This window comes from Canis lupus, chromosome 3 (assembly GCF_011100685.1).
Source record: "Canis lupus familiaris isolate Mischka breed German Shepherd chromosome 3, alternate assembly UU_Cfam_GSD_1.0, whole genome shotgun sequence".
Classification (NCBI taxonomy): domain Eukaryota; kingdom Metazoa; phylum Chordata; class Mammalia; order Carnivora; family Canidae; genus Canis; species Canis lupus.
In genome coordinates this window covers 17278814-17298509 of record NC_049224.1, presented here as the reverse complement: position 1 = coordinate 17298509, position 19696 = coordinate 17278814, and the positions used below count along the sequence as shown (strand labels likewise).

Sequence of the window (19696 nt, the reverse complement as noted above, 5' to 3'; positions counted from 1 at the left end):
AAATGAACCAAAGACATTCAACAAGAAAAATAATGATTTCCTTGAAAGGTGTTTTCTGTGAAATAGTGGGCATGGAAGTCAAATCAGCTAAGTAGGCTGAGGACAGTGAGGAACTAGAAGCAGTAGGATTCTGGCCATTTATGTTACAAACTTTGATGGAAAAGATCAAGGGTTCAGAGTGTTCATGCAGTTATTTGAGAGAGGTATGTGTATGCTTGAATATAGACTTGAAAGAGTGTATAAAAATCTAAATCAGTATATATTTTTGACCTAAAGATAAACTATACTTAGGGGTCAAGACTGTTTCTTTTACTAGATTGTCTCTGGACTATTTTGCATTACCTTTTCTGTTTTTTTTTTTTCATGAATAAACTTTCATTTACTTCCCTCATTGTCACATTTGTAGATTAAAAAGTGTATTTTTATCCCAAATCTATAACATAAATATTACAAGTAACATGAATTATGAATAATTATGAATTATGAATATTTTTATAGTTTTTTTTAAAAAAAGATTTTACTTATTAGAGCATGAGCAGGGGGAGGGAAAGAGTAGAGGAAGAGGGAGAAACACTTCCTTCTCCACTGAGTAGGAAGCCAGACAAGGGTCTCGATCCTAGAACCCTGAGATCATGACTGAGCCACCCAGGTAACCCTTCTTACAGATTTCTAATTAAAATCTACTAATGAATATTTCTTCTGTCTAAACCATCTTAATTTGGACGTGTTTTATTTTTTAACTAATCATTTCTTTATTTTTAAATATTTATTTATTTATTTATTTATTTATTTATTTATTTATTTAGGAGAGAGAGAGAGAGAGAGAGAGAGAGAAAGAATACCAAGTAGACTTACCACTGAGCATGGAACCTGGTTGAGGTTCTGATCCCATGACTCTGAGATCATGACCTGAGCTGAAATCAAGAGTTGGGTGCCCAGATGCCCCAATTTGGAAGTGTTTTAATCAACTTTGTCATATTTTACTTTGTTCTCCAGATAGCAAACACTTTTTAATTAAATCATAGGTTTAATTAAAATATTACCTGCATTAATACCTATTAATGAAGATGCCATTTAATGTAATCTTCATGTATAGTCAGTAAGGTTTTGTATTAACATTCTTGAGGAAAATTTAGTAACACATATCAAGAGTCTTAAAAATAATCATATCAATTGATCTAGAAACTCCAGTTGAAATAATTTAAGAATTAATTTCATTAGAGTGCTATTTATAATGGTGAAAAATTAGAAAAGCTTCAAATAGGGGTATGGTTAAATAAATCATGGTAAAATAAGTCCATTTATGAAATGGAATGTTAATCAGCAATTTAAGAATGTTTTCAAATCCGTATGGTGATATGAATATGCATAAAATAGAGAGTACAGCATAAGGAGGGAAAATAAAAAAATAAACTTTTTAATATGAGTTCAGTGGTATGACTATTATGTATATAAGAAAATTTTATCAAAATTAACTAATTTTGAGGGCTTTTTAAATTTTTACTAATTATGGCTTTAAAGATGATTTGCCCTTTCCTCTTTGCACTTGCCTGTATTTTACAAATTATCTATTATAAACAAACTGCTTCTATAATTGAAGAAAATTTAAAAATACATATTTCCAAATGATGAACCCATGACAATATCATAATTACAAATTTAGAAGAGAGCAAGTTAACTCAGACTCTGACAAAGCTTATACATAGACGTGACAGTGTGACATTTTCCACTGTAATCTCAACATGTGGAGAGTGGCAACAACTAGAAATAAGCCAATGCTTAAGCTTTCTTGTGAAACCTTGGAAGATACTGATGACACAGGCAAAAGAGAAATCGAATTCTTTTTTTGTGAAGGACATTAGAAGTTTTTTAAAAACGGGATTTAGGTTTGCTACTGAAGCACTTTTCCAGCAGATGCTTCCCTTTAGTTTCTTTAAGGACTGTAGTTTTCACCTCTGAAACATTAACTACTGTTTGGCTAGTGTGAAAATGTTAAATCAAACACCTGTTTTTAAGACATGCACAGTTGATAGTCTGCCGACACTATTCCATCTGATGCCACATGTTGCATTTTTCCAGGAGGTATTACCTCAAAGAGGAATCTCCACTTCTAAATAATGGGAGAATGTGGGGGATTTCTCTTTCTATTCTTTATATTTTCATTTTTATTTATTTTTATTTATTTATTCATGAGAGACACACAGAGAGAGAGAGAGAGAGAGAGAGAGGGGCAGAGACACAGGCAGAGGGAGAAGCAGGCTCCATGCAGGGACCCCGACGTGGGACTCGATCCCGGGTCTCCAGGATCATGCCCTGGGCCAAAGGTGGCACTAAACCCCTGAGCCACTGGGGCTGCCCCATATTTTCATTTTTAGAATGCAACCTCTTATCTTTTTACTTTTTGCAGCTCTTATGTTCAGTATCTATTTCTTGTTCTCTTGTGTTTTACTTTGTATTATTTTCAATGAGAACACATCATGACCACAGGTACCAACAAGCAGTTTTTCTGGTGACTTCATCCTGAGAAATGTCTACCTCTCAGGTGGAAAACTTGGCTTTTGTTTGCAGGCCTATATCCCAGAAACGTTTGGTCAAGATCTCAGCTTTGCTTTCAGAGAGAAAAAGACAGACAAACGGACGGATGGACAGATAGACAAGAAGATAGATCTCTGTGTATGTGTATAAATAACACACACACGTATATACATAGGTATGTACACACATATAAATACATACTTCAAATCATAGCTATAATATGGTTTATTTTTTTCATCTTGAATTAAATAATTTGCATTAATTTCAAGGGCTTGAATGAACGTGGTATATGTTTAGGTATGAAGCAACAAGTGACTTTTCCATTCATCAAAAGTTTGTTGAAAGCGTGGTTAACCAGTAGAACACAAGAACCTGTGGAGCAGACAAAGATTAATTATACCTGTACTCATGCAGCAATGTTTGTGTTCCAAACAAATTATATTTGCTTGTGTTTAAACGATGCATAAATCTGATGCGTGCAGATGAACGTGTGTTCAGGATGGGTGAGCACACTTGTTTGAATGTCATATTTATCCCTGTATTTTGTCAGAAAATTAACTTCTTTGGAGTTTGTGCTTGAGCTGAGCATATGGTTGTTGATCTCTGGAGATGACAGCCTATCTGAGCAATAGCTCCTTATGGCTCCAGCTCTCCTCGGCTGGCAGATGCTTTGGGCTTTTCTACAATTAAGTGGAGATCATCACTGTTTTCTTTGAGCACTGCTGTGCCTTGTACTCTGAAGTGTTTTGTTAATCACTGTCTGCCTTCGACAGAAGCTGCCAAAGCTCTCATTAAGTTTGAATTTTGAGATGTCATGCTCGAATGATGGAATTTCATCCTTTTTCTGCATGAATGGAATTGGCTATGGAAAGGTGCCAGAAAAAAAATCATGTCACTAAAGTATACTTGCTTTATATTTTGGGGCTGAAACAAAAGGCAGTTGGGGGAAGGGGGCTCCCAATAATTTGTCAACTCTGGAGCATATAGTTTCCTAGGTGATATAATTGTTAAGTGCTCACCCTATTAACAGGAATGGTTCCTTTACAGCATATATCAACAATCAGTCATTTCCTTTTCACAAAGTGAACTTTAAATCTCTTCTCTTCCTTGCCCCAAGACCTTTCATGGCATTTGATATCGACTCTCAAGTATGTTGAAATGGAAAGTAGTATGCAAGTTGCATAGAAGTAAAGCAATTTCTTTAATAACCTGTCTGTTTAATTGGGGGCAGGAGAAGATATTTGGTACTAAAGGGGAAAAAAGCCACTTTTGCCCTTCAAAATAATTGCTTGAAGTTTAGACTGAAAACTCATTGCATCTGTTGACTATTTAATGATTTGCTGCAGGAAACCAAGTGTTATGGGAAATATGGTTTGAAAAGACATTATCCATTTCTCTTGGTGAGTCTAATTGTTTCATTTGAATGACTAAAAGTAGGAAGTAGGTCTTGAAGAAAAAATACTTAGAGTAATTAGCCCTAATGCCTAATCACTGGAGTCATAAGCATTTGGAAATTTATTAACTGATCCATGAAGTCCTATACTTACAAAGACTGACATCTCCTACTTGTCAGCAAGCTTCAAAAGCAACATTGTTTTGTGTCTGCTTTGTCAGTGGCTCACTTTACTCAACAACATTTGTGATGGTTATTTCATTGAAATGTTTTAATGGTCACAAACAAAACAAAACTTAAACCTGTTATTTCACAGCTGGAAGGAGACTGGCTACTCTGACTAAAATAACCTGAGCATCCTTCTTTATGAATACAATATGCATTTTCCATCCAGCCAGGAACAGATTTCAGAACACACGGTACCCTGCCCACTCCTTTTAGACTATCTTAATGAATCCGAATGTTGAAAGTGGCTGAGTAAAAAGTTGATTGAGAGTTCTGAGGCAAAATGTTTGTTAATGTTTTTTTTTTTTTTATAGCTGTCTAATGACAAGAAAATTATTAATTTCTGCACTCTAGAAACAATTGAGGGACACATTCTAGGCATCTTGCACTATAATAGCAGATGAGTACCATATGATCTGAGATAGGAACTAGAAGGAAATAGTCAACTGACAAGTTCATATGCATATAAATTCCAGTCTTAATCTTCTGCCCCCTGTTTAGACAAAGAAGGTCACTTATCTAGCATAATTTGATTTGTGCAATGAGATCCTATTGCCCAGCATTCCTATCCTACCTGGTTATTAGAACTACCTTTAGAAGGAAAAAGGACATTGTATTAAAAAGACACAGGACTATAAGATCTGGCCTCTGTTCATAGATTTGGGCCAATGGGCTATGGGGAAGCCACAAGACTCTTCAAATTGTATTTACTATTTGGCCTATATACCTCAAAGTAGCAGTGTAAATATAGTAGAAATTGAATGTAGAAGATCACTGAAAACATAACACACTGTATAAAGATAAGGCAACATAAGTCCAACATTCAACTTCAAAACCTGGTACTTCACAGACTCCTTTCTTAAGACTCAAGGTTTAAGAAGTATCCAGTATTCAAAATCAGCCAAAAGTCTTCTAGTGGACTTTTCTATAATGGTAAAAAAGAGCACTTAGTAAAGCTAGGTCTCAGACATGTATTATTATACATTTTTAGGTAGACTTTTGAAGTGTACCTAAAATATTCTTTGACTTACGATAAATACTTAAGTATATTCCAATAATATTTATTCTTCTCTAATACTCTTCCAAATAAGTCATTTCCTGTGTGTTAAATAAAGTCAATTACTAAGATTTATTTTTATTAAATGATTTTGAAATTTGTTAAAGTAGAATCCCCCCCAAAAAAGTAGAATCCAATCTGCAAAAGTATCATTGACATTAGCAATTAATTTGTGAAAAAAATTCTAAAAGATCTAACCTCTTAAAATGGTGAATTATTTTGCTTTTATTCAAAAAATTGTCTAGTTTCATAAAGGGTACACGGGACAGCAAGATAATTTTTTTTTATAATTTTAAGTGTAACTTTTGAAAACAAAGGTAGCAACTTCTCATTGTTGAAAATACAAAAAATAAGTAAACAGAAAAATACAGGAGAAAATAACAAACACAATCCCATTACTTAGAGATAACCCCTCAAAGATGTAGGATGAGGTCCCTTATCTTATGTTTCTGTTTTATGTAATCATAACCTTCTCAATTTTTATACAATATTAATCTTATGCTTTTTATATAATGTTATATGATTCCATGTAAATTCCTTAAGACTCTAAAATATCTTTATGTATGTGTACTTTTCATATATGTATATATATGTATATATATATACTGTTCTGTATAAAAATATACTAAATACTTTTGTATGTAAAATTTTGTCGGATTTTGGTATCACTTTGTTATTTTAGATTTTGAGAAACTTTACTACTGTCTGAAAGGGCATGAGGATGGATGGGGTTTTGACATATATAAGCCCAAATTCCATATTTTGTTTTTGACTTAAAGCAGTGTGGACGCCCTGCGTTTCCATCAATAGTACAATTCTATCTCATTGAACTTCTGATGAGGAGAGTGAAAATATTGTGGTCTTTTACTTTCTTATCACACACACATGTTACAAAATGGAGAAAGCATATTATGCATAAAATATGTAATGCCTTTATGGAAGGACATCTAGATAACACTGTTGAAATTCCTATCTGTGAGCAATACCACTCAATGTTCTCGAGCAGTAGGCAGGCAGAAAATCTTCCCCACAAAGGCCACATTCCTTTTCGGATACTTTCTGACACTAGCATTCTCATCTTTTTAGTGCCTTTCCTCTTTCCTCCCTCCTGACATTTCCACTTCTTCACCACTGTCACGTTGGCTTTTAAACAACACCAAGGCATTTTTAAAGAATACAGTTCAAATGGTATAATAATTTACTGAATCTCTTGTAACATAATCAGTCTCTCTACTTTTTTGGTTTCCTATTCATAAGGCCTTTATAAGAATTAAAATAGATGAGCCATCCATGTTAAGCATTTGACAGAGTATCTAGCATATAACAAGTGCTCAATAAGGCAGGATTTTTTTCTTTATTAGTGAATTGGCAGATGAGTGATATAACCCCAGTAAAACCAAAAGGGGTCTAGAATAAATTTCCAGTATGTATTAAGAGTTCACAAGCTGGAGGAGAGAAAAAAAATCCTAGAATTTAGGAAACTTTTCTCCACGGAGAACAAATCTGTTATTAAAGACATCACTTTCTAGAGACATGCATCCGGTTGTTTTTGCCGGCTATAATTCTGAAGAATTTTTCGGAGCATACACCACTCAAATAGATATCAGAGGTAAGAGTAACATTTTAATTATTGGGGAAAAAAGCAACAAAAATAAAAGATTTTAAAATAGATTGCTGTCTTTGTACATATGTTTTTGTCTTTTTTTTTACAGAACATTTTTTTATCTATAATTAAATGTCACCAGTATGAACTAAGTGCCAAAAAGACTTTTGAAGTATTAAAAATAACTTTTGAAAAATACTTGGATTCATTTAAAATATAAAACAAATTTAAATTATACTCATATTTTAATGTCACATGTATTTTTGAGTATTTCAAAGTAATCCTTTTTAAAAACAAAATGTGTTGCTTATTTGAGGAAATATCTTTTGCCAGCAAGCATATCACAGGTATGATGGGATGGCCTGTGGTCTGTTGGAAATACTGCTGTCTCCTTGCCTCTAAAAGGAGAGCATTGGATAAAAAGTATAAGAAATTTAATTCTGTGTTGGGAAAATCAGTAATATATATACCTAATTTACAATACTTTCTTTTGTATTGATCATTATAATGAAAGATAATTGTCATCAATAAACATTGGTAAATTATTACCGGCATCACATTATACACAGTATACATATTAAACTCTAACCTTCAATAGAAGTAGAAATGAAAGTAGACTGAGTTACAATACCAATATTCTGAATAAAATTAAGTCCTACCAATTAGAAGGGAACAAAATGAAATGTTTTGGATATTCCAGCAGGTGTATTTTAAAAAAGTATTCTCCCCCTGGAGGTGCCTGGGTACCTCAGTCAGTTAGGTGTGTGACTCTTGATTTTTATCTCAGGTCATGATCTCAAGGGCCTGGGATTGAACCCTACACTGGGCTCTATGCTCAGTGTGGAGTCTGCCTCTCTCCCTCTCCTTCTCCCTCAGCCCCTCCACCCACTCATGCATGCTCTCTCTCATCCTCTCTGAAATGAAATAAACTCTAAAAAAATCATTCTCCTAACAACATTACCTTGGACTTTACTCATGCATATTGTCATAAACCAGATCAGGCTGTTCTCTTCTGGTAATGCTTCCCAGAATAATACTTTTTATAACCAAGAAATTGGATGTGTTCTATAAGATCTCTTCATAATCATCTCCCTTCAAAACAGGCCTGAATTTTTTAATGTTGAGGAATGCAAAACACAACCTATCATTTATAGATTCTTGGACTGATGAGTAGGGCTGATTTTTATGTATGTATGTATGTATGTATATATGTATGTATTTTTTACTTCTCTCTCTCTCTAAGACTTTTTATTTTTTAGAAGAGAGTGCTACATTTGGTACAATTGCTGAACCTACATCAATATATTGTTATTGCCCCAATTCCATAGTTTACATTAGCATTCTTTCTTGGTGGTGTACATTCTGTGGGTTTGGACAAATGTCTAATGACATGTATTCAACATTGCAGTATCAAATAGTGTATTTCCACTATCCTATCTCTTTAAAAATATATGTAAATGTATCGTAATAAATATAGATTAAGTGTTTTTTTTTTCAGTTTTTAAAATACATCTTCTCTGAGCATGATGATTCTGTTCTTCCCTCCTTATTGGCTTTGCTGGGCTCCTAGAATCATTTCTCTCCACTCTAATCCTTATTCTTCTTGTATACCTCATTATAGCATTAGGGTGAAAGTGCTATTGCAACACTATTTCTTTACCAGCAATCAACTTCCAAACAATAATTTTTATTGTCTTACTTATATCATTTAATGGTTTTTCTCTCTAATTATTATTCTAATTATTTCCATGGAGAAAACCTCTGTACAATTATTCTATGCTCAAGGAGTTGACACTTGAAAACTAAAAGGAAAATTAACCTTCTACATAAATATAATGTCAATATGAAAATTTAATGTGCTTTTTTAATCTTTTGCTTCCTAGAAAACACAACCTTCTCCCTGGCCATCAATTGTCCAGATAAGTATGTGCTATAAGGAAATGTAATGAGAAAAACTTAGTAGATATTTAGCTTCTGATATTTAAAAATAGGATTACAGATCCAGTCACTAGCTCTGCAATCAAGGCAATTGTCTTGAGGGAAAATTTTCTAAATTCTCTCATTTTTTAATGTAATATTTGATCCTTAGGATCTGTGTCATGGAGTTCTACTAATATATAAAAAAAAATATCCTGTCTACCATTTAGTGTTTCCCGGGAATTTGGTGTAACAAAGAAAAAGTCGAGTGTGGCATTATTAGAAACTGTGAACAAACAAAAAGAAAATAGAATCAGTCAAAATGTGTCTTGTCTCAGATTTAGAGAGGAAGAAAGTAGTGTTCAGTGGATGTGTGGAGAGGGCAGGGGCTGAGTAACATCAACATAGAAGCTGTTGGCCAGGTAAACAAGAAGACCTGAGTTTAGCTAGTGGAACAGAGATAAGACCAAGAACCAGATGACAATCAGCCTTGAGAGTTTTCCAGAGGAGGTATGGTGAATTGAATTGTTCTCCATATTATCTCACTAGCTACTGTCATAGAAGTATGTATTTGCTTTCTGTGATCTAAATTGTCAGTGCTTCTGACACTAGTATATGGATTATGCACACCCACACTCCAATGATTTTGCCTTGGCCATATGATTTTTAGCCAGTGGACTCTGGGAAGAAGTGACAATGGGTTATTTATGATCCAGAATTTTTAAAAAATGTATTTATTTATTTGAGAGAGAAAGAGAGAGGGAGAGCAAGAAGAGGGGCAAAGAGGGAGGGAGGGAGAATCCTAGAGAGAATCCTCGAGGAGATTCCCTGTCAATCACAGAGCCCTATGTGGGATTGGATTCCAGGACTTGGAGATTACGACCTGAGCCAAAACCAAGTCAGATGCTCAACCAGTTGAACCACCTCAGGGGCCCCTGTCTTAATAAGCATTGCTTGTTTCGGTTAGCCCCTCTTGCTCTTCTGCTATCCATCATGGAAGGATCCTACTCTGATAGCGACTAATTCTCAAAAGACAAAGAAAAACCATGAAAAAAATCTGAACCAGGTCTGTAACCTAAAGCAGAGCCAACTGCACCAAACCATGAACCATGAACCTCTGAGCAAGAAAAATAAATGTTTGTTTTCGTAGGACACTGAAATGTGGGAGAGGACTTTTATATGCAACATTATCACAGGAGAAACCTGACTAATACAGGGGATCACCAGAAGGACTTTGCTGTGGGATCACTACAGATTAGATTGTCCAAGATTAAATGAAAGAATTCTTGTACCACCAGCATGAGCCTAGATGAAGCCCAATAGTACGTGAATGTTGTCCCTTTGGAAGGAGACTAAGAGGTCAGATTAGATTACACCATCAGAATCCTCCTCTTCTAGAAGAGGCTGCTGGGAAGGCAGCACTTATATAATTTTAGGGCCTGGAGGTGTGGGGGGACTTTTCCCCTAAGTGTCCAATCCTTCTCTTCTTCCATTAGGTCCCAGACTCTTTTGCTGCATCTGGACTTCATCTTACAAAGAAAAACATGGAATTGAGAGGCTGAGAAACTGAGAACTCTAATTCCAGGCAATAAATACTTCTTAAACAGGCAATTTAAATCATTACTTAGTTTAGGCTTTAAAAATCAGCCCTTTTTGGGGCGCCTGGATAGCTCAGTCATTGAGCATCTGCCTTCGGCTCAGGGCGTATTCCTGGAGTCCCAGGATTGAGTCCTATAACAGACTCTCCACTGGGAGCCTGCTTTTCCCTCTGCCAATGTCTCTGCCTCTCTGTGTCTCTCATGAATAAAATAAATAAAATATATTTTAAAAAATCAGACTTTTTATTTCTTTTTATTTTTTATTTTTTTAAAGTTTTTATGTATGAGAGAGAGAGAGAGAGAGACGGAGAGAGAGAGAGAGAGAGAGATTGAGAGAGAGGCAGAGATAGGGGAGAAGCAGGCTCCATGCAGAGAGCCTGACCTGAGACTTGATCCCCGGTCTCGCCCTGGGCTGAAGGTGGCGCTAAACTGCTGAGCCACCAGGGCTTCCATATTTCTTTTTTTTAAATAACACCTTTTATTTTTTAACTAACTTATTTTATTTAAGTATAGTTGACACACAATGTTACATTAGTTTCCAGTGTATAACATAGTGATTCCACAAGTTTATCCATTGTGCTGTGCTCACCACAGGTGTAGCTGTATCTGTCACCATATGTTTCTATTACAGTGTCATTGACTGTATTCCCTATGTGGTGCTTTTTATTCCTGTGACTTACTCAATACGTGACTGGAGGCATGTATCTCCCATTCAGCTTCACCCATTTTGCTCATCTCCCCACCTGCACCACAATGGCAACCATCAATTTGTTCTTTGTATTTATACAGCCTTTTAATTTTGTGGCTGCTTGCTTATTTTTCCTGATAACCACAAACTTGGGATTTGGAGGAAGACTAGTGTGGTCCTAGGCTAAGTAAGGAATTTTTTTCTCTACATGATTGAGTTGTAAATTGAATGAAGACTAATTAAGAGGTTTTGTAAAGATTTCAAGGGAAAGTATGATATAAGCAGAATTTTGAAAAAGTGGGGAAAGAATTTGGTGAAAGACGATTGGGGCAAATCTCAAATTTTATTCCCCTTTTCTGTATTTGTGCTTACATATGCCCGGTGGTTGTTGTGAAGAAGGAGAACCACTCAAAGTCCAGTTCAGTTGTTGAATTTGAGGGAAAATAATATCATAACTTAAATTCTTTTGTTGGTATTTGAGATTTTTTTTTTTACTTTTGTCCTTATCAGAAAAGAGTGAAGAGCTAAGTAAAGACATGCATATGAGTGTAATTTGTCTTTAACCTAAGGTTCTTGTACGTTTTTAATAACATTTTTCTAGAAAAACTATTTCTGTGAAGGTTAAAAGGCAAAGAAAAAAACAACCATTGTAACATTATTAATTTTCTGAGAACTCACTACCCATGGAACCTTTTGTACTTAGAGTGTACTGTTCTTGCTAAATAAATTTCTAATAATTCAGTTGTCACCATTCTAATTATTTCTGTTTACTTTAACTGAATCACGGAAGAAATTGATATACTTGTGAAATTTATAAAATATGCACACTGATAAAAAGATGCAGTTTTTTTAAAAAAGTATCTTTTGGCAGTTAAAAAAAACCAACAGTACCTATGTGTGGATTGAGTAGGGTTGTGGATATATTTTATAATTTTGGTCCTTGAAATATTATTGACCCTTAGGGTGTCACATGTTATATTCAAATACCACATGATCTTAATGTATTACCAACATTTAGGATGGGCAATGGAGTTTTCCTGTTCCTGTAGATTATAAAACAAAAACATAAGAGGGGCTGATTTCATTTATTTCAAGACTATTGATTTCCAGTCCTTCTCTGCTAACTTTAAAAAAGTCACAATAGAGATTCATTTATTTTTATTAAAAATGATAAATCTTCAAGTATATTCTCTCTTTAGGGCTTTTAGATTTTACCTCTTTACATGCTTTTCATAGTTCAGTGAAATATTTCTATGGAAATAATAGTGACAATAGCAGTTTGAACCAGATTAGAAATACAAGTGGTTCCTCTACGGGAAGATGCCTCCGAGGTTTGAAGATTGTAGATTCTGTGCATAGATTTTTAGTAAAACATTTTCACTACCTCTGTGTTTGAAAAACATAATAGATAAATATCCTTGACATTACATATATTCATTGATTTTACAGCACTACTGCACAGGATGCTGCAGAGCTTTACAAAACTATCCCTGCAGATAGATGCTGAAAGGTAAAGTTCCTTATTCTAAGCTCTTCAGTAAACACTTTAAATCATGAGTCTCGAAAAAAGCCGGCATACTTTCTAGCCCTGGTCACAAAACTAATATTTCTTATCAAGACACCATTGTATTATTTAGAATTATATTTTATAAGTAACTATTTAATAACTTATTGGAAGAGAAAAGTTTCTGTCCTTTGGTTTTCGTAAGAATATTTTACTTAGATTTTTCCTTGAAAATAACATATCTAAAACACATCTTTAAAAATACAAAATCACCACTCGATAAAGTAAGACTAATAATGTCAACTTTGTGTAGCTCTTTTTGAATTCAGTGTCTTTGCAAATGTATGTGTACTATAATTCTCAGGTATCAGTTCTAGATTTACTATAGTAGCATGGTATTGTAAAACTCTCAATTCCTCTAAAAAGAATTGATCTCCAGACTCTTTTTTTTTTAAATGGATTTATTTGTTTTTGTCCAATAGAGACACTCTGGAAGTTTCATCTCTTGGACCTTGGTTTGCCCATGAAGAAAGACAGTCCTCCTTCCTTGAGGAAGCCCAAGTAAATGCTCTTCCAAGGAAACACTGCTACAGGTGCTACATGTGAACAATGCTCATGTTTTTACATTAAATTTTTTCAGGTGCATTATTAGGTTATTTTCAAAATGACATCAGAGTGGCAATAGAATGGCATCTTTAATTTGATACCAAGTCAAAGTAAGCACTGGAGAAGTTTCAAAAATCATTTTAGATTTTGCCGATTTTTGACGATTCCTTTTTGTTAACTTAGCTTTGTATGAGATAGCTACTGTAAAAAATATTCACTTATGACCACTACTATTTAAACATTCAAAACAAGTTCATATGGTATTATGATTTCAGTGCTCTTTGGTGAAGTGAAAAAGAATACTATGTGAAGTGTGAATAATGTGAATAATACTATGTGAAGGCTGAAATGTTAAAACAACAATAACAACCATAATAAACCATGTAATTAAAATAGATCAACATAACTACTAGAATTAACTAATAAATCAAAATTTTAGCATGTCTCTTATAGTTAGGCTCTTATAGTTAGGTTTTAACATAATAATTTTAGTGTGGTGTTTTTGTTTTGTGTGTGAATGTGTGTGTTTGCGTTTGCATTCTTTTTTTTCTTTTAGGGTTTTTTTTTTTTAATTTTTATTTATTTATGATAGTCACAGAGAGAGAGAGAGAGAGAGCGGCAGAGACACAGGCAGAGGGAGAAGCAGGCTCCATGCACCGGGAGCCCGACGTGGGATTCGATCCCGGGTCTCCAGGATCGCGCCCCGGGCCAAAGGCAGGCGGCCAAACCGCTGCGCCACCCAGGGATCCCTGCATTTGCATTCTTGAAAATCACACTCACGTTCTTTAGGTCCATTTCCATGTTATCATGGTTCATTCTTTGGAGTTTCCTGAAAGTAAAGACCTTGCAATTCCTTTAGAAATAATATGCAAAGGCAAGTCAACACCTATAAATCCACACACACATACGTGCACACAGATACTAAAAAGGAGCTTCTAAAATTCTGACAAATGTCATAGATTGGTTCATGGATGTATTCGTGGGAGTCACTGAGAGTGCCTTGACGTCGAGATGCTATTTACTATTCTTTAGTCTATTCGCACCATCGTTATTTCACATGTTTCCTTTACATGTAACATGGGACATCTTAAACATTATTTCTACACTTTTTCTTTCGTGTATCATAAAAGCATCTCAAATGCTGTGTGATCAATGTCAAAAGCTCTGCAACTTTCCTCTATTATGCATTCTGGTAGATGTATGCTCATTATTACAGGAAGTGAACTTTGGAATTTTAATGGCCTTAAGATCTACTATTTGTGTATTGGGGTGTGTGTGTGTGTGTTTGTGTGTGTGTGCACGCACGGATAAATGCACAGAGAGACCTTCCCATGAAATATAGTATTGAGAGGGTAAGATATGTTTAGAAATCTCATACATAGATTATTGGTCAGATTGTAGAGATATTTGATGCAGAAAAGACGTTAGCTCAGCATAATGAATATGTCTGCCAGCCATTTTTATAATGACTTGCTGCAGTTTTTATTGTCTGACAAACCGTATGCTGTGCTGTACTGTGAGCTTTCTTGTTCGACATAATAAAAAATGATGCAATGTATCCCTAGAAGTCTAGCTGGATGAAAAGAAGGCAGCAGAGTACTGCTTCTGCCAATAGTTTGGTTGCATATTCTGTGGAAATTATTCTGCAGGTGATAAATACACAATTACCATCGTTTGTAGTGCATTCTTCATGATCTCTAGTAAGGACATTATTCAGATATAGAGCTTTTAAATCTATTCATACACCTAAAATTTCTGTACACATATTTAGCAAACCACCAGGTGTGTCTGAACGTTTGGAGATGAAAATATTTACCTATATTTAGAGAGCCATGAAATCACTTACTTTTGGTTTGTTAATTTATTACTACTGCATTTCACGTGACTTTTTGAAACATTTGCTCATCGGGGAAATAATATTTCAAAAGATAAAAGGTTCCAGTTACTTAATAGTTAAGTGCATCAATATTACATGAAAGATTTAGGCTTAAGTATGAGTGATCATTTTCAATTTAGCATTTCCATATATATGAAAAGATCTATGCTTAGTTTTAATAAGAATGTATTAATATAAGGTCTATAAAGTACACTGGGCAGGAGTCTGGTACAATAGAACGGCATGGTATGTATATTCACTTTGGTGATAAATGCTTCATTCCTTCTTTAGAGGATTATTAAAAGCGTTCTCTGGAGGAATAAAATGGTGGAAGTCACACATTTAATAGCTCAGGTACAAAGAGTCAGATTGTGCCAGTTGGCAAAAGTTAGCAGGAAGCTGTCACAATAAATGGCAGCAGCTGCTCATAGTTCTAAAGAGTATGTCCCAGTCAGAACTGAAAACTGATGGCATCTACATTAATACTACCTTAATGGCCCATCTGCTGCTCCATAGGGTCCCTAGCTGCTGTATGGAGTCATAGGCATTTGACAGGCAGTCTCTGTATGCCAGACGCACATTGTGCCAAATGTTTTAGGCTGCTTCATCTCGTTCTGATCTGTCAAACTCTCCCTACTCATTTATCAGGCAAGGAGTTATGAGGGTTTTTCTTTTCTACACATCATTGGCTTTCAGCATTGGGGCAGCTAAGAATTTGGAAGGCAAACTACTTTGGTTATTATTATTTTTTTTCTCTAATTGACAATGCAAGGCAAAGTTGTCTGATATACTGTACTGTAGTGGGTACGGTAACAAAGCGCTGTGACAAGCAAGCCCTGTGGAGAAATCAATCGTGGGCGGTTTAAAATGAGGCGCTGCATAAATATGTTTTTGTGATTGTATTGGGGGAAATAGTATATATTTCTGTAGAGCCTTATTAACTGGGCAGATATAAGAGCTTACTTTTCGGCTGTTGGGTTATAAAAATACTAATAGGGCAACACCTTTAGAATACTTTGATGGAAGATGGAAAGTGAACACTTAAAACCATCTCTTAAACTTCTTCTCTTAAAGTGGACTGTATTTTTGCATAGTATAGGCAAACAGGTGTAAATAAGAGTGTGTTTTATAGCACATGAGGAAAAAGTATTGTTCAACGTTGAGGATGGTGTATTATTTATTTTAGGTATACTGAATGATCAGGGCAGTGCAATTCACATATGATTGAGTAAATGATGGCAAATGTGTAATCAGATTTATAATACTTTTACCATCAAAAATTGGAAATCTTTCTTTTTGGAAAAAATCTCTAAACCGTGAGATTGAACATTACTCTTGAGTTCATCGATAGGACTTCTAAATTTTGGGGAACAATTGCAAAATGGCTGCCAAGTATATGCATTTTAGAAGATCTACCCCCTTTCTCATAAAGACAGTTGACAGATAAACCCCATTTCCACTGGGCTCTCCCTAGCTTGCCTGACTATATACATGTTTCCAAAACATAATTGTTCCATATTTGCCAGAGTTCTTCATATGTTCATAAATATGATGGACTATATGTTTTTCTCAATGATTATTCTCCCTCTTTCTCCTTCTCTGTCTCTCTTTGTTGCCAGTTTCTTGAGTTATCAGCTTTTTGGTCTTACCAGACTTTTTAAGAATGTATAATAAATTAAAAAAAAAGATGCACAAAGATAACACCATTAATTGGGTATAAGTAAACTATATGTGTCACATGTTATGGTGTTCAAATAAGAAAAATAGAATATGGTGTTCAAATAAGAATGTAGGTAGAACTCTTAGTTACTTTATTTCAGGCTTCAGCAGGTTTCCTAATCACAATCAACAACAACAATATTAATGATAATTTAAAAAGCAACGATCAAAATATTGTTGGTATGTTTTCTTAGAAAGCTAATTATCTGCCTTGAAGAATGATAAATCATATGTAAATTATGAAGTTTAATACAAGTGTGTGTGTGTGTGTGTGTGTGTGTGTGTGTGTGAGTGGATATATCCCAATGAGATTGAGATGTACTTGAACCATTTCTGTGAGACGTTAAAGTTAGACTGTGTCTTTCTTTACAATTATGTTTGAAAAGGTAGATTGTCAGGCATATTAGGGCTATCCAAAAGAAAACAAGGCTGGAAATTGCCATGTGTGCCTAGAGAACAGGCTCACCATAGAAAGAGTCAGGTAGACAGAGTGAACCTTGGAGTAGGGTCTATACTTCAGAGGGGAGCATCTTGCTGACAGCACAGCTCATCATGACCCACCATCTCTTTGACATTTGTAGGTTCTTGAGAGATGGATCTCTCTGTGGTTTAGAACTGCTACAAATCGTTGGTAGCTAGGCCCCCTTGCTGTGGGATAGCCCTTGGTGAAATGTAACACAAAAAGACAGAGAGGGATGCTTCTCACTCGGAGGTAGGTGGCACTGCTGATGAATTTTCAGTGCAAACAGCATCCAGTTGGCTTCTGCAATTGCTTGTGAATTACCGCTGAAGTATCTGGACCCCAGAAATACTCCTCAGTTTTACCTTCTCCTGCTGGACACAAACGTGTCCAACAAACAGCTTGATTTGTGGAGGCAGGTGAGCAGACAAGGAAATTTGAAAAATTAGAAAAACACAGAAAAGAGGAGTCCACCTATGAGGCAAATAAATGAGAATATCACAGACAAAGGCAGGTGAAGCTTGAGGCGGTAGTATTTATATTTTTGGCCCTTAATGTCAGAGTTCATTCTTCTACAGATATTTTAGCATGCTTTCAGTAGGCTGGAGGGATGGAAGGTGCACATCATGTGTCCTCACGCTAGCATGTAGAAAGGACTCCAAAGTAATCAGTAGTCTTTAACGTTACTTTTATTGGAGTAGAAGACTTTTGGGTTATTTTCTTCTGGAATTTTATCTGAGGCTTTGGGTGCATGTATTAATTTTTGCAGAAAAAGGAAGGCGGGACAAGCTCAGCCCACTGCCCCACCAGCTCCCAGGGCAACTTTCCACCCCCCTGAGCACCCACGAGCTCCACCTGGGAGGTGAGCAGAGAACCGGGAGCTGCAGCGGAGAAGGGCCTTCGCCTCTGACGAGGTCGGGGACGGAGAAGGAGAAATGAAACAGCATCGAGGGGGCGGGCCGAGGAGCCGGGCCTGGGGGGAGCCTCGGGCGGGAGAGCCCCCCAGATGCTGGGGCTTTAACGATCTGCCGGATTCATCCCGGAGGGAAAGTGCACAGCGGGGAGATGGGGGGACCCAGGAGGGGGTGACGCCTCCAGTCCCGGGGTCACCAGGGGAGGAGGGCGCCGGGGGGAGCGCACACACCCCGCGGGGTCTCGGTGAAGGGCTGGAGCGCGGCCCCGGGCCTCGGGGAGAAGTGGGGGGTGCTCCGGGTGGAGGGGGGATGAGCCCCAATCCCTGGGGTAGGGGGGGCTCCGGGTGGAGGGGGCTGAGCCCTGATCCTTGGGGAGGCTGATCCCCAATCTCCCGGGAAAGGAGGCACTGGATGGGGTTCAGCAGCACAGGGCCTGGATCCCAGGGCACGGGGTGGGGTGTGTGTGGGGGGCAGCTGGGATCCTGAGCTTCCCCCCAGGGTGGGCTGAGGACAGGGAGGGCAGAGGCTGGGAGGACCCTCCTGCCTCAGGAGGCAGGGAAGGTGCGGGGCAGGGAGGGCACAGACGGCAAGGATCCTCCTGCCCCGGGAGTGGGGAGGTAGGGGAGGCGGGGAGGACACAAGACAGCGAGGACGCTCCTGCCGCCCTGAGCTGTGCAGGTCAGCGCCCCCCACCCCCTGCCCCCGCCGCCCCTGGAGCACCCAGGCCCCTGCTGACCCAGAGCTGTGGGGAATTACTGCGGGAGCTGACTCCAGAGCTGGGGATCTGGCCGCTGCCAGTGGGGTGGTTCCTTCTGTGTCACCCTGTGCCTGGGACGAGTGGGGCCGCCAGGGGACAGGGGCCTCACAGAGTCAACAGCTCCCACTGAGCCAGCACCTGGCAAGGTGCAGGGCAGCTCCCAAGGTGCACACACCTGAACATCAGCACAGCAGCCCCTCCCCCAGAGACCTCCTGGAAGGACAGGGGAAGAGCAAGTTCTTGACCTAAGCAGTGCTGGAAAGCTCCAGGGGAAGTCGAGGTATTAATAGTATATAGAGCCAGAGGGTACCTCTCCTATTTTTTTTCTTCCTTTTTCCAGTACAACTCATTTTTATTTCAGACTGCAAATTTCCTTTTTTTTCTTTTCCCACCTTAACTACAATATTTTACCACTTCTTCATATTTAAGTTCCTTCCTTTTTGACTTTCATATTTCTACCAATATAGGTCTTAGATACATTTCCCACTTCTAGATTCCCTTCAACATACTCAACTTAATTTTGGGATATTTTTTTTTTGCCTTGTTTTTTTGTTTTGTGATTCTTGTTTTCTCTGCCTAATTTTGTTCCACAAGGGCAGACATTAATACCTTCTAAAACACGACCAGCATGCACCCAGAACCAAGTGGTATACCATGCTGATTCCTTCTGTGAAATTCCTCATTCCCATTCTGCCCCCCTCTGTTATCTCATTTAAGGTTTGGATGGTCAATGTTGGGGCTTTCTACAAGTATTTCTAGCTTATAAAATTTGGGACCGAGCATCTTCTAACATACAGAACTTAATATACTCAGAACCAAGAGGATCACCCTCTAGGACCCCTCA

General features: G+C 37.1%; 1 long non-coding RNA gene across 1 annotated transcript in view; it reads left to right on the top strand.

The window, feature by feature from the left end:
* LOC102151569 overlaps positions 1-19696 on the top strand; it is a 503105-nt gene that overhangs the window by 415878 nt on the left and 67531 nt on the right. Inside the window, exons 12-14 of the long non-coding RNA XR_005356708.1 lie at positions 8697-8736; positions 12466-12526; positions 13003-13113. This is a non-coding gene — a long non-coding RNA (uncharacterized LOC102151569). The remainder of the gene's footprint in view (positions 1-8696; positions 8737-12465; positions 12527-13002; positions 13114-19696) is intronic.